The sequence below is a fragment of the Zophobas morio genome, unplaced genomic scaffold, assembly GCF_036711695.1.
Source record: "Zophobas morio isolate AGI-343-1 ecotype UQ-CSIRO unplaced genomic scaffold, CSIRO_AGI_Zmor_V1 ptg000023l, whole genome shotgun sequence".
Taxonomy (NCBI): domain Eukaryota; kingdom Metazoa; phylum Arthropoda; class Insecta; order Coleoptera; family Tenebrionidae; genus Zophobas; species Zophobas morio.
In genome coordinates, this window is record NW_026972128.1 from 3,581,451 (window position 1) to 3,596,089 (window position 14,639).

The window sequence follows — 14,639 nt, forward strand, 5'->3', positions numbered from 1 at the left end:
TAAAGTATTGTAGATGTTTTAAACGAAATGAAAATTTGCGAAAATTATTATTTTTTTTGGTTCATTTGAAGTCCGAATTCAAAAATATTCGGCCTCAAATTAGAATGTTTAAAAAATTATAAAATCGGTTTCGATTATTTTCAGAATTGATCAAAAGTTTCATATTGGAAAATCGTCATTTTGAAAAAATCTAAAAATCTACAAAAAAATTTGGGATTTAGATCTGGGTGTGCTTATTCCAGAAATATAGCGTGTTCAAAGTTCCAAGGGAACATTTTACAAATATCCGGTTTGACTGTCCGACAAAATCACTTAAAAGACAATTTCTCGAAGTATAAATTGAAAATAAACCGGTAGTTCTGTAAAAATGCATTTTTTTTTCTATCTCGTAAACAAGAGCTGATACAGAAAAATAAGTAGTAATTTTGATATCATTTGATAAGACATATTTAAAATCAGGTCTAAAATTCTAGGCACCAAAATGTGTGTAGGCCAGTGTTATTATTGCTAATACATGCAAAATTGGCGATAATTTCTAGAACAAAGCACGAGCCCACATTCCTGAAAACCGCAGGAATCTTCTCCCACAAGGTCGCAATGGAATTGTCCTGGATTATTCAGCAAAACCAGATGTTTCCTGCAACGTGCACTCCAAATAAAACAAAAACAGGAATTTACTACAACGGTCCTGAAAAAGCTCCCTTTCCTCTAATTGCTGCTAAAGAATTTACACTTTCATCACACAGGAATGTCTAGCAAAAAATTAGCGTGGCATTTACGTTTCGTTGAACACCAAACAAGACTGAATTTCAGTTATCAATAAAGTGGACATTGAACCACGACGGGCGATGGGTGAATTCTTTAACCACAAGTGACAAAAACACGCATTTAAGAGATCACAATAATAAAGTTCCAGTTAGCGCCAAAGAAAAATGACGGATGGAAAATTGATTGGAAACGCGAACAGGACCGGCTTCCAAAAAGTGTTCGGATTCACAGGTATGCGTATGAATTGAGTGTGTAATTTAAACTCGCATGTTGTCAGAGTGATATGTTCGATTACTGTTTACTACAAGGAAGGCAGTTTTGAATGTGTAATGTACAACAAGCTTGGTTGAGTGTTCGAAATTGCATAGCACGCCAGGTGAGATTCGATAATTAGTGTGTCGAGGGAGCAGTATATTAAAGAGAGATATGTAAGTGTCGCTTCAGAGTAGCTATATTTTAACGTGGATTTAATGATGATGTGTTTTATAAGTTGTAGATCGTGGCATTTATATAAAAACCACTTAATTTTTTTATGACGGACCTGACTGTAATAATAAAATTATTTTATATTTCACTTCGACGTCTAAATCTTTCGGGTCGGAAAGGAATTTATTGACACCTTCATAAAAGTGACAATAAAAATATTTAGCGCGACTTTTTCAAAAGTTTTACTTTAATTTCTATGCATAAAAGTCTGTGAAGGTATGCACACGAAATGTAGTAGTTATATTTGTTGCAAAGTTTAGTAGATAATTTTTAAATTACGTCATCGGCTACTTGGTGGGGACAAATAAGTAATCTCGAACATAACCTCACTGATAATAATTTGGGGAAAATTACATAAAAGATGATTTTTAAATAATCCATAGAATAAATGAGCTTTTAGATTTTTTTGGCACATCACAATAGCCTGGTCCATGAAATATGTATAATCCGACAAATCTCGCTTCTTTAAAAAATTATAAAATTCGATTTTGCCATTTTCGTTTTTGTGATAATTTCTATAAAGTAAAAACTAGCGGAATAAATAACACCCCCACAGCCCCTGCGCCAAGAATTTGCGCTCCCAAGTGCAGACAATATAAAATATATTTAAAGCTCCTCTCACTAATAACAAGCGTTAGTTCAGGTGTTTATGTTTATAAATCGAAACAATGTCACGTAGAAATCAGTTTGATTTGAATGAATTTGTCTCCTCACTTAAATTAATATCAATTAAACCATTCATATTTTTTATGGTAAGTCAAATGCTAAAAAAAAAAATAAAAGATAAATAATTATAATTATTGAGTCAGACCAAATTTCCAAGCTCACTTTTTCAATCTTTATTGCAATACAACAAATTCTCAACTGTACTTACCTGATAAAGGGATACTGATTATTCATTAAACGAGAAAGTTTTAACATTAGTGAAATTACCATTCCTAATGTAATTTCGACATTCTAGTAACTAATTTATGTTACAAAGTTGTTTAGTTCATATCATAAAAGCATCCATATAAAAATGAAACCTTAAATAGATACTTAAAAAGCAAAAAAATTGAACTCCACAAAACGCAAATGAGTGCTGATTACATAATTGAGTAAATCGAAAAAGTGAACTATTTCACAAAATTTACCTATCAAACCAGACAGGTTGCAGAATTATGAAAGCAATAAATAACATTTATAGCGCTGTGGTAAACAAAGCTGATAATATGTAAATGGAAAATTCGATGAGTTAATTTAACATTTTAATTTGTCCTGCTCATTAATGCATCTTTTGATTAGAAGCGTCTAGAAAAATCACTTGAAAAGTTCGAAAATTATAGATCCATCTCAGAAAATATTTGATCCAGTATGTAGTAGGAAAAAAGCGCAAAACAAAAAGTAAATGATGAGGATGAAAACGATTCACTGCCAAATACTGATAGTAAAAATCTTGAAGTAAAAAAATTAAAAGTTGAAGTTTGCTTTATTATAATTTTAATATTATTTGATGTTTAAATACTTATTCAAACTAAATAGCTGACTTTTTTGTTTATTGCTTACAAAATTAACACAAATTTCCTGCTAAGACCTTGCGTTTTTAGCAAATGTATTACAACTGATAATTTTATCACAACTTTGGATAAGGGGCCAAAAGTAATGTCGCCCCCACCATTATTACGTATACTCATTAGTGTTACAATACGAATTATGTTACTTAAAATCGTTGGAACATGAAATGAATTGATCGTTAATTAAGTTAACAATCACACAGTTGTATAGAGAGTAAATGTTTTGGTGATTCCTAGAAAATTAGATATGCGAAACGGACAAATAAAAATGATAAAATTAAATGCAAGATAAACGAAAAAGCAGCACAAAAATATTAATAAACAAGTTTTCCGTTTGAAGTTGGCTGTGTATTGATTTTAAACTAAGTCATAACCAGCTGTAAGTATTAAGCTTATTACACACTGAACATTGTAAAGATAAAATAAGAAAAACTTAAAATTTGCTAGAAGAAATTTTATAAGGATAAAAATATTGGTAATGTATTGTAATAATCATCATAACCTAACGGGTAGCACCGTAGTTAATGGAGAGTAAAGCTGGAAAAATTAAAGCATTAGAAAACGTTTACGATAAATATCTGAGAAAGTTACAAGTATAGTCTGATCAAATTTTTGCACATTTTCTAAAAAATTTATTCGGCAAAATTTTGAGATGACGTAATCAATTTTTTGGGGTTAATAAACATTTTGATTAAAAAGTTACTATAATAACTTCACAACGCAACGTCAAGATTTCAAAGTAATATTCAGTTTTGCAATTCTTGCTTTAATCAATAAAATAAATTGACTCAGTCATTAATTTTTTTCAGACACCCCGTATAAGCAAATCTAATAAAAAATCCAAATAAAAAATTTTAATGCAGTGATAAATCACAAGTATGGACTCATCATACTTTACACATTTAAGATAGGATTTTTTGAGCAAAATTTTTGGGTGGCGTCATCAGTTTTTTAGGGGAGATGAGCATGTAAATTTTGATAAAAAATTTACCATGCTTATGATAACTTTAAAATATCTCCAAAATTTCAAACCATTCGGTTTTACAGTTCCTGATTAAATCATTTAAATACATTCACGCATTCATTGATTCTTTTGAGTCACCCTGTATATGCAAATCCAAAAAATATGAATGGAATGATGAATCACAAATACAGACTCATCATATTTTGTACATTTTGGATAAGATTTTTTCAGCAAAATTTTGGATAAGATTTTTTCAGCAAAATTTTGGGGTGGCGTCATCAATTTTTTAGGGGGGATGAGCAAATATATATTTTGATCAAAAATTTACCTGTCCTAAGATAACTTTAAAACATATCCAACACTTCAAATCATTCGGTTTTGCAGTCCCTGATTAAATCAATAAAATAAATTCACCCATTCATTAATTTTTTTGACTAATCCTGTATATGCAAATTCAAAAAATATGAATGGAATGATAAATTACAAGTATAGACTCATCATATTTTGATATTTTAGATAGGATTTGTTCAGCAAAATTTTGGGGTGACGTCATCAATCTTCTAGGGGGGATAAGTAAATATATTGTGATTAAAATTTTATCATAGTTATCATAACTGTAAACCATCTGCAAGATTTCAAAGCGTTCGATTGTGTAGATTCCAAATTAAATGTCAAAATGTTTTTTCCTAATTCTGATTTTTTCTCCAAAAATCTGGACGTTTCGGGTAAAATTTCAATTCGGGGTCATAAACTACATCTGTAAGACTATGTTATTTGATACAATTTAAAACCCAGTTACTATGTACAATTTTGAAGTGACGTCATCACATTAGTGGTGGGGTTTTTACCATACTTTCGGAGATTATCTGTCTAATAAAAATGCGGGACGGCAGACAAACGGACAGACGGACGGACAGACGAACGGACACACGGACAGACAGACGGAAACGGGAGACCTATTTCTTCGTCCTCTAGGGTCGAGAAAATACAAAAGTAGAGAGTCGACCGATGGACTCAATTACAATACTTTCTTTGCTTACGCTCGGGAAGTAAAAAAAGAAAAGCCAAGTTTGGAATCGAACGCGCTATGCCCGATCCGTATTTCTCAAGCTCAACAACACCGCCACTACCGGGATGCTTTACACTGATGGTCAACTACTATTATACCGTCCATTATGTTTTTGCAAAAATTTGGAGGGTTAGGGTAAAACTCAAAACGGATTCGTAAACCACAATTATAGGAATATACTGTTATCTATATGATACTTCTAATATATGTACAAAATTTGAGAACAATCGGTCGAGCTGTTTCGGAGATTACGTGTCTAATAAAAGTGGATACAGACAGACAGACAGACATACAGAAACGGGGGACTACTTTTTTCGTACTTTAGGGGTCAAGAAACGTCGAGAAAATATAAAAGTGGCCGTTCGTCCGATGGACTCGATTACTATACTTCCTTAGCATACGCTCGGGAAATAAAAATTTTTCTGAAACAACGCAAACAATAAATTAAGATTAAACGAATTTAATGATATTAAAAAGTGAGAAAAAGATGTAAAACAAATAAAATATCTAAGAAAATGAATAATAATGAAACAAGAACTGCAAGCCAAAACAAATAACTTGAAGTACACATAACAGAAATTACAAAAATATGTATAGAAAAGAAGACAGAAAGCTGATCAAAAATAATACGAGTATATATATCATACCAAATAAAGTTGAAAATATATATTCAAATTTTCTGGCAAATGAGGTGAAGCGTTTTTGATTTCACCAATGAAATAAATTGCCCCATTTATGAATATCTTTGAGTAATAAGTAATTCTAAAAAATATAAATGCATTGATAACCCACAAATATAGATAAATGTAGATTTTTTTATATTTCAGATACGGTATATTCGGTAAAATTTTGAGATGACGTCAACAATTTTTTGGGAGGGGACAAAAGGATACATTTTTGAGGAACGATTCACCATGATGGTTATAACCTTAAAAAGTTTACAAGATTTCAGAACATTCGGTTTTACAGTTTCAAAGTTATATGGCAAAATGTTATTATATGTACATTTTAGATTTTTTTCCAGAAATCTGTCTGTCTATGGTAAAACCTCAAGACTGACTTATATACCAATTATTAAATTTAAACAACAAATTTACTTCTGTAAATTTTTAAGACGACGTCATCCCATTGACGTAGGTATAATAAACATGTAACATTTGGCAACAATCAGTCCAGTAGTTTCGGATATTATCAGTCGAATAAAAATCGACACAGACATACAGACGACAGACAAGCGGAAATGCGATATCTGCTTTTGCATACTCTAGGAGTTATGAAACGTCAAGGAAACATGAAAGTAGTAATTCGTTGTATGGACCCTAATACAATGTTTCCTAATTAGCTTACACTCGGGAAGCTGAAAACTTAAAAAAAATCTCCGTATTATTTTCGGTCATTCAACAATATTTTCATTTAACATTCATTCCTTCAGACGACTGGATCCATGAATAATCACTTAACAACGTTCCGCCCAATAAACCCCTCTTACTCAACTTTTAATTGCCAAAATCAGAAGTGAACAGCGAAACCTAATTAGCACCCGCTCAGAAAATGAACGATTTCCGTCGAAAAAGTTCAAGTTCACATTGCTCTATGTCAGTGCATTTTTAACTCCGTAAAAAGGCAGAAAAAATCCATTAAATTCGCTAATTAAACCGCACGAAGCGCTTCAGCACCACCAAGACACTCTAGACCGCCTCGGAGTTCGAGAGCTTTTTAACCCGCTCAATTAGCGTCAACTATCAACTTGAATGCATGAAATCACCGAATTATCGAAAGCTCCTCCGGAAGCGCATGTGCGTGGTGTTAGAGCGAGCACTTCTTCATGAATGAAGGAAAGCTTTTAGTGTTATTCGCGCCACCACCAAGTCACAAGTTGAATGGACTTGGCAATGAAACGCGCTCATCAGTTTTGCGGACCCACTCGCGAGTGTTGTAAACGCCGCTTTCGAGTCCACACGAGCGGTTTTTTCGCCAAGATTTAAACTCTGTTGGTAGTTGTGGAGAAAAGTGACTCGTTTTTAATTTTCGATTTTTTTTACGGATTTAGTGTTAAATAAGTTTTGTTTCAAACTTTTTCGAATAGTGTTAGGTGTATCTTGGAGCGACGATGACTTCAGGACCGGTCTAATGACTTTTTGCAACATAGCTGGAAATCAAGCGGTAAAATAGTCAAGGTAAGTTATTTTTTGTTTACTTGTTGTTATTTATGACCGGTTGGTTAAGTATAGATAAATATTGCGAGCACGCGGGAAAAAGTTTAATATCAGTTGTATCTACCAGTAGTAGTGACATAATCGGGGAAGTTTAGTGGAAAGTTTTTGAATTTTTTTTCACTTTTAATTTCACTTCTCGTATAAAATATTTTATTACATCAGTGTCGTTTTTCTACAAGTTTTATGTTGTAAAAAATAATTCGACTAAATGTCAAACTAGATGTTATTACTAACAGTCGTGTGAAATAACAGAGGAAAAAAATATAAGTAAATCTTTTGGATAAATATAAATTTTTGAGTCATTGATGACATCAATAGTGACGATATTCTTGTGTCTAGTAATTTTTTATGTGTAAAATGGTGCTTATTAAAACTTCAAAGAAGGAAAGAAAAATTATCCGTTGAATTGAATAAACACACAGTTTGTTATTTTTCACCAAATGAAAATAAATATAAAATTAAATTAAACAGAGACATAACTGTGTTTTACTGTCTGCTTGTATCTAAGGAAGTGAAACGTTTAAAGGTGCGCTAAAATATTGTGATGTTGGATCAAAACGTCCTCGTACAAAGTAGGTTATTTTGGAATTGAATGTTGTTAACTTAGTTTATCAAAAAATAAATAAAAAAAATACAAAAAACAATGTTGGACGATACTAAGCGTAATATGTGAAATAATAGCTAATCAAAAAATTTCTGGAATAATTTACTACCCCTCGTTTGATTACAGATACCCAAATATATTACAAGATAGAGTTGAATGAAAAAAATCAATAGAGACCAAACATGAAAAATGTAATGAAAGGCAATTCAATTTTTTTCTGAAAAAACGGGTAACCTTGACGAGCGTTTCTGCAAAATAATAGATTTATTTTTTTTATTATTAAAGTGAAGGAAGTTATCTAATTTTTGTAAATAATAGTTGCTTCTTTTATATTATATGTGGAAAACGAAAGTTTTCAAAACAATACGCACAAATTTTAAGTTATAAGGTAAAAATTGCAAAATTTCTTCTTTGTTGTAAAAATTATTTTTAAAATTTTCGCACAATTATAGTACTGGTCCCTTTTAAAAACCAAAAGTTATTTTTTTTTTAATTCAAAAAATAAAAAAAGAACACAAAAATGAAACCATGCCAAAATATAGTTAGAGATGGATTTTTTCGCAATGCTCACTTACATAGAGCTCAGAGAACCGAAACAAATCAAGTGGCAACTAAAACTGCACTAACATCTTTTAATCATGACTTATGATTAATTAGTTTAAAAATACATAAATGTGGGCGCGTGTTATAAAAATTTCTAATTTAAATTATTACCATAAGAAGTCGTGATATAATAAACAACAAATTATGCAATAATTTTTAAACCTTTATGGAAAGTTTATATCAAATTCGATTCTAATCAAACTATTATTCTGCAACTATTAGTTTAGACAAAGTACTGACATTTCGAACTTTGGAACTGAAATAAAACAAAAATTTTAATTCAAATTAAATGACCAAAATTAGTATTTGTTTCGTCAGGCGATTATTGTTTATATATTGTTCTTTAATAATTACAGTTTCAGTCCATAGCATTTTTTACTGACAGTGCAGTAGTAGTACAAAAATAATATAATCAGATTATTTTTTTCTTTTATTGTGTACGTTTATATGTATGAATTAGTAAATTCATTTTATAAAAATGTGTACAAAAAAATAAAAAATTTGCTTCCTTATTTGTTTGTCTCAAGTAGGGAAAAACCGACTCCGTTGCAATTACTGCTTTATTAACTTCAGTTGCATTCGTGTTTCATCTTTAAACCTCTTGTCATAAATGTGTTTACTCTTTTATTTTGTTTTCGTGTATATTTTAAACCGGTATATAATTAACGAAAAAATGTCCTCTTTTTCAGTAATTTGAATAACATTTAACAACTTCATTAACGCAGCAGTTTGATTGTGTTTACTTCATTCAATATTTATAATTGCAGTTTAAAATGAATATTTAAAAATTATGTAATTAATTAACTTGAGGTAACCTGCCTTCACTTTTCACTCGAATGTAAAAAAAATTAAGTACGCAACACCCCTCAAAATATTCTTTTTACAATAAAATCATTGTACACGTTGCCCCGAGGCTCGTTCTATGTATAATTTAACTCTGCGAACAAAACTCGTCACTCAGGTACTTTTTTAGAATTTTTTTTTATTGATGAATTCGACATACACAAATTTTTATTTGTGTGGGACGAAAATGTGTAATTTAAAATATTTCCGCTACAAAGAGCGATACAATCAGCGTAGGCTAAATTTTTAATTTTCGGGCTTTGGTGGAAAAATTGTGTTTTTTTTTTATTTTGGTCTTTTAATTTCGCTTGTTGCAACTTACTTATAAAAATGTTGTTCTGCTGTTCGTTAACAACACTGGTATTCAGCCTGGTGTTATTATTGAAAATGCATTTAATTTATTGAGTGAAATATTTTTATTGCGTGAGACCACAATTTCTTTGCAGGTTTCTGTTTATGTCGAAAGTCGAATCCACATTCAATGAGGCAAAAAACCTGTCCCGGCATTAATATTTTGCCAAGATAGTCAATAAACAATTCCAACATTATCGATGTAAAATACCTATGGATTTTTATTGTGAATAAAGTAACAACTTCTTTTCTTTTTGTTAGTGTATTTTTTTAATCCCATTTTTCTACACTTTGAAATTCTGGCCAACATGGTTAGTTTAAGAATTTACTCTACAACATAACACAAAATTAATTTTGTGGTTTTTAACTCACCTCCTTAAGAATACCTCCAGGACCTTGGCACGTGTTCTGGTTATGTAAATTAAACACGAGATGGATTCACCCATCATTTCGAGAAATTAACAGTTTATATTCGAATTCTTCAAAAAGTTTAGTATGTTTTTTAGAACTCATCAGAGACTAGTGTTGGTAGGGATAAGTTTAGGGCTATTAGAGAACTCACAAATCTATTTTTTTATTTATCGTTGATTAATAAATAGGCGACGCTACATTTTTGTAGTCTAATAATTGGAGAATTTTTATTACTCGGACACTTGATCTTATTGTTGTAGTTTTAAGTTCACTTTCGACATACAGCAACCTCGACTCGCGATTTTAAAAAAATAGTTATGCGACCGCTTTTATTTTAAGCGTGTGGTGACGCTTTATTTTTGATATTATCGAAACCATATTCAAATTAAATGTCCAAAAAAAATTTTAAATAAACATATTTATCACGATATTCTTGTTGCACTATTTGGAGGTTTCGTGTTTATGTTCTAAAGTAGAATAACTTTCAACGATTCTGGTTTTTGCCTTAACCATAAAGTTAATATTTCGTAAACCACGAGTGGCCCTTATGTATGCTTTTATGTTTTGCTTAAATATAATTTGGGACAATTTCACAGCTAATAATTTCAGTATGATTTTATAACCATAGTAATGCAGTAAAAACATTGGAAGCTGTCAATGGCCATATAAAAAAGAATGTAATGTTGAAAAGCAATTAATTTAAATCTGGTGGTTTATACATAAGGTATGGTAAGCTTATGATGCCGTTGATTTAAATAAATTACAAAAAAAAAGTCATAAAACATGAACAGAAGACGTTATTGTATGAGATAAATAGGCGAGAGTGCTTCGTATTCGACAGCAGGTTATGAACCTAAGACACGTCCATTTGATTGATTGGGTACGTGATAGAAATAAAGAAGTAATCTAATCATTATGAATGTAAACATTTAAGATCCATTATCAAAAATTAACTACGATACGTGATTACAAGTGTAAACTGCTTAATTAGGGGTGGAATAATAGTATTAATGGAACATATAAGAATTTAGTACAGAAAATTTTCTGCTCACACTTGGAAACAGATAAAATCTTGTAGTACTTCAAAAGGTGTTTGTTAAAATTATTATTATAAGTATGAATTTGTGAACCATGTGAAAAAAATCCTCCCTGTGGCAAACGTTATTATCTAATTTTTATTAATATAAATTTCGTTATATAAATTATGCATTTACATAATCATAAATTACGTTGTATTCAAACAATCTGCGCTCTGTGTCTCTGTGTCGTGTTTAAATATAACAAGACTGGTTAAGCAAAACTGTAGATTAGTTTCATAGATAAACTATAAAATTTTATGGTGACCTTATCAACTTTTAAGCGAGGAGAGTTTTATACCTCAGTATAACAGTGTTCTCAAAATGTCGGCAAATTTAATTCATTCGTTTTTTATTTAATCAGTAAAATTAATTACATCATCCATTAATTTTTTTGAACACCCTGTATAAACAATTCTAAAAAAAGTAGAATTAGAATGGGCAGAGTTCTTTGTACATACATTGCAACCGAGATCCACTGTGTAATAACATGACGTCATCAAATGTTGAAAGGGATAAACAAATAAATTCTAATTACGATTTTGTTCAAATCTATGCAAAATTTCGGAGCAATTTGTAGTTACTAGGATAGATAATCACATTTTGATATGTTTCCTAAAAACTACTTCCCCAGAGTTAAAAACATGAGTAGCTAATAAACTAATGTACATAAACATGATATTTTTAAATATTTACTTAACAATATTTTGAGACCACGTTGGGGATACAGCATACACATAAAAATTTTGGTTGCCAATCTTAAAGTTCACCTAAAATGTTACAGTATTCTGTGCGGTAATTTTAAATATTAGTTATTTATTAATACAATCTGCAACAAACAAACAGACAAGCGATCGCCAAACGGAATTAGCAGTACTAATTTTTTTTTTATTCTACGAGCTATGAAAAGTCGAGAAAACATTAAATTAACCTAATGGATCTGATTACAATATTTTCTTATCTTACGCTTTGCAAATAAAATTTATCGTTGTAACTGCACTTTTTTAATTATATGTTCAATTATTTTCTTTCTTCTCGTCTTGATTTCATTTATACATAATAATGTTAAAAAAACATTTCAAGATATGTAAAGAATTAGTGATCACATTCAAGCCACTGACTGACAAAATAGAAGTGTTGTAGATAAAATCTCTCGTTATTTAAAAAAAATATATGATCCGAACTAGTTTAAAATCATACTGAATCATCCAGGTAAAATCAAAACGCTACACGATGAACTACCAAATTTTGCTAAATGGGATTTAACTGGAAATTCGGAAGTCACACAAGATCCCTTTTTCTTATATATGTTCATGCATTAAATAATTTAGGAAAAAGATTATTATATTTTTTGACTTAAATTTAGTGGCCCAACAGCATTAAGCATTTTTTTTAAATAACTAATTTTTTGTAAGCACAAAAACATATCTTTGGCAGAAAAAGGAAATCACATTAAAGTTTGATTTTAGAAATTTGTAACTATTTTTTAAGTACTGCGTGGAATAATTTTTTTAAGTGCACATATCGTGATAATCTATTCATGAGCGGTGGGAAATCAGCTCAAAAACTATTTATATAACTTATACGCTTTTTGCTCATTTAATTTCCAGCAGAATTACTCAGACTTTATATGTATATCGATTGAACTAAAAACACAAATCATTTCTAGTATGTGTTGTTATTGAAAATGTGATGAAAAACTTACAGAATGGTTACTGAATTGTACATCACGACAAACATGAAACTTTCATGAGCCTACATTTTCCACATAGAGAATGCATGACAATGTTATGAAAATTTAAATAATATTACCTCGATATTACAACCAGTGTGAAAGGTCGTGAGAAGTGATGTATGGAAAATAGTTTCCAAACGCTAGTCTACTAACAACGCAATAAATCTTAAACATAAATTTGAGTCTAGATTTACCGACAAATAACAGTAAGCAAATTACATAAACAGAACCTAACCCAATAATTTTTAGCTAATACAATCGTAAACTCAACCGTAGCGACTCTCTCCGTAAGTCTCATGTTATTATATTTCTAAAATAATAATCTCTTCGACAAACTGTAAAAGCTAACTTTATCCTTGACGAAACCAAAAGTATTGCTCAAGTTCATGACATTTTTAAGAGAATGTTTTTTTGAATTAATTATTTCATAAAGATCTCGCACTTTTAAAATAATTTAGTCGCACATTTACGGTAATTTTGAGATAACAAAGATTAAATCCTGTAACGGAATTATAATTTTATTAGTGTTTTTTTATCCTTATGAAGTTGTTGTGTAGACAGGTATAACAAGATTTATATTCACGTTTGCAAGCAACGAAGAATTTTTTTTTTTTTTTTTTGGTTGTTTGAATGAAATAATTGTTCCACTTTTTTAAAACTGTTGGTTTAAATATTGCGGAAAAATCATATATACACTATCATGCGGTTTAAAAAAAGAGTGATATAAAGTTCGTCTGCAACATTTAATTTGCATATTTTTCTGCGCAGCTCAGTCAGCACTTTAAACTTTAAGATGCGCATTGCACAAACTTCGTAATATTTTTTTACCGATATCGTGAGCATTGATTTATTTGCAAACTTCAAATACAATGTTGATTTTTCCGCTATTTCACATTTCTACTAAACACGTATCGCATATTTTCAACATTTCTAAAGTATATCTGTTCACTTTAAATATTTCCAAAGTGTTTGTTTATTCATAAATGCCCAAACTATGTTATCGGCTCTTTAATTTAGCGATAAGCATGCTTCTCATTACCTGCTTAACATTTTTGAGGTTTTTGGCGTATACAAAAAAGGTAAATAACAAGTAACAACTACAGTAAATAAAGTTAACCATGTCAAGTCGGTGTACTTAAATATTTAGCAACCCAGTTGATATACGGGACACGTTCAAGGTAATAATACAGAATTACTTCCATAGTTACTTAGCAACTCAGATTTTTTTTTTGTTTTATTCATTTATGTTAAAATACCACTGGTCGTCGTTGGATATTTATAGTTCTAGAGAATCATGAACTATTGTTGGCATTTTTGGGTTGGCAATTCTAAATTATTGGCAGCAATTTTTAATATGCCACCAACTTGACAAAAAAGTCTCAAATAGTCACTCGGCATTTACACCACTTGGCTTTATTTAATTCGATTGTTACTGGAAAATATTGTTCTGCTCTGAATATATCGGCGTTTTAAAATTCTATTGTATGCAAATGTTTACGATTTTTTTAAATTATTGATTAAATTTAATGTATACCCACATTTTAGGGACAATCGAAACCAGTGTTCATGGCTGTGCAAATAATGCACGCATCATAGATAAAAAGATAATTTTTGTTTATTATCAGTGATTTATTTTGTCACAAATTTTGAGCTAATACAACACATTCATTTACCTTAAAGTTTAACTCAAACAAGAGAGAACAAATGTCAACATATTTCGCCAACAATATCGGCACCTGCACAGAATAAAAACAATTAAACTACTGAACCGCTAAAAATGCCTAAGAATATATATAGAAATCTTCCATAACCGAATTTAAACAAATTCAGTTTTTATGTCTTGTAGTCTTCGGTCTTTTTAAGAATATGTTGAGCTAACCATTATTTTTTCCAACCTACTAAGCTTGATAAAACCTGTTTAAAGTACGTGGTGATTGAGTTCGCGTCTAATCTTGTTTGC

The 14,639-nt window shown here is 30.4% G+C and overlaps 1 protein-coding gene across 6 annotated transcripts in view; it reads left to right on the forward strand.

The window, feature by feature from the left end:
- Positions 1 to 845: 845 nt before the first annotated feature.
- The window catches only part of LOC135134331 (mesotocin receptor-like), a 211,768-nt gene continuing 197,974 nt past the window's right edge, over positions 846 to 14,639 (forward strand). For 2 of the 6 annotated variants that reach the window (XM_064062973.1, XM_064062975.1), the window contains exon 1: positions 846 to 999. The gene's annotated coding sequence lies outside the window, so the exon portion shown is untranslated. Of the gene's footprint in view, positions 1,000 to 6,649; positions 7,018 to 14,639 lie in introns of those variants that run through there. The other 4 variants (XM_064062977.1, XM_064062978.1, XM_064062972.1 and 1 more) reach the window with 2 other exon arrangements.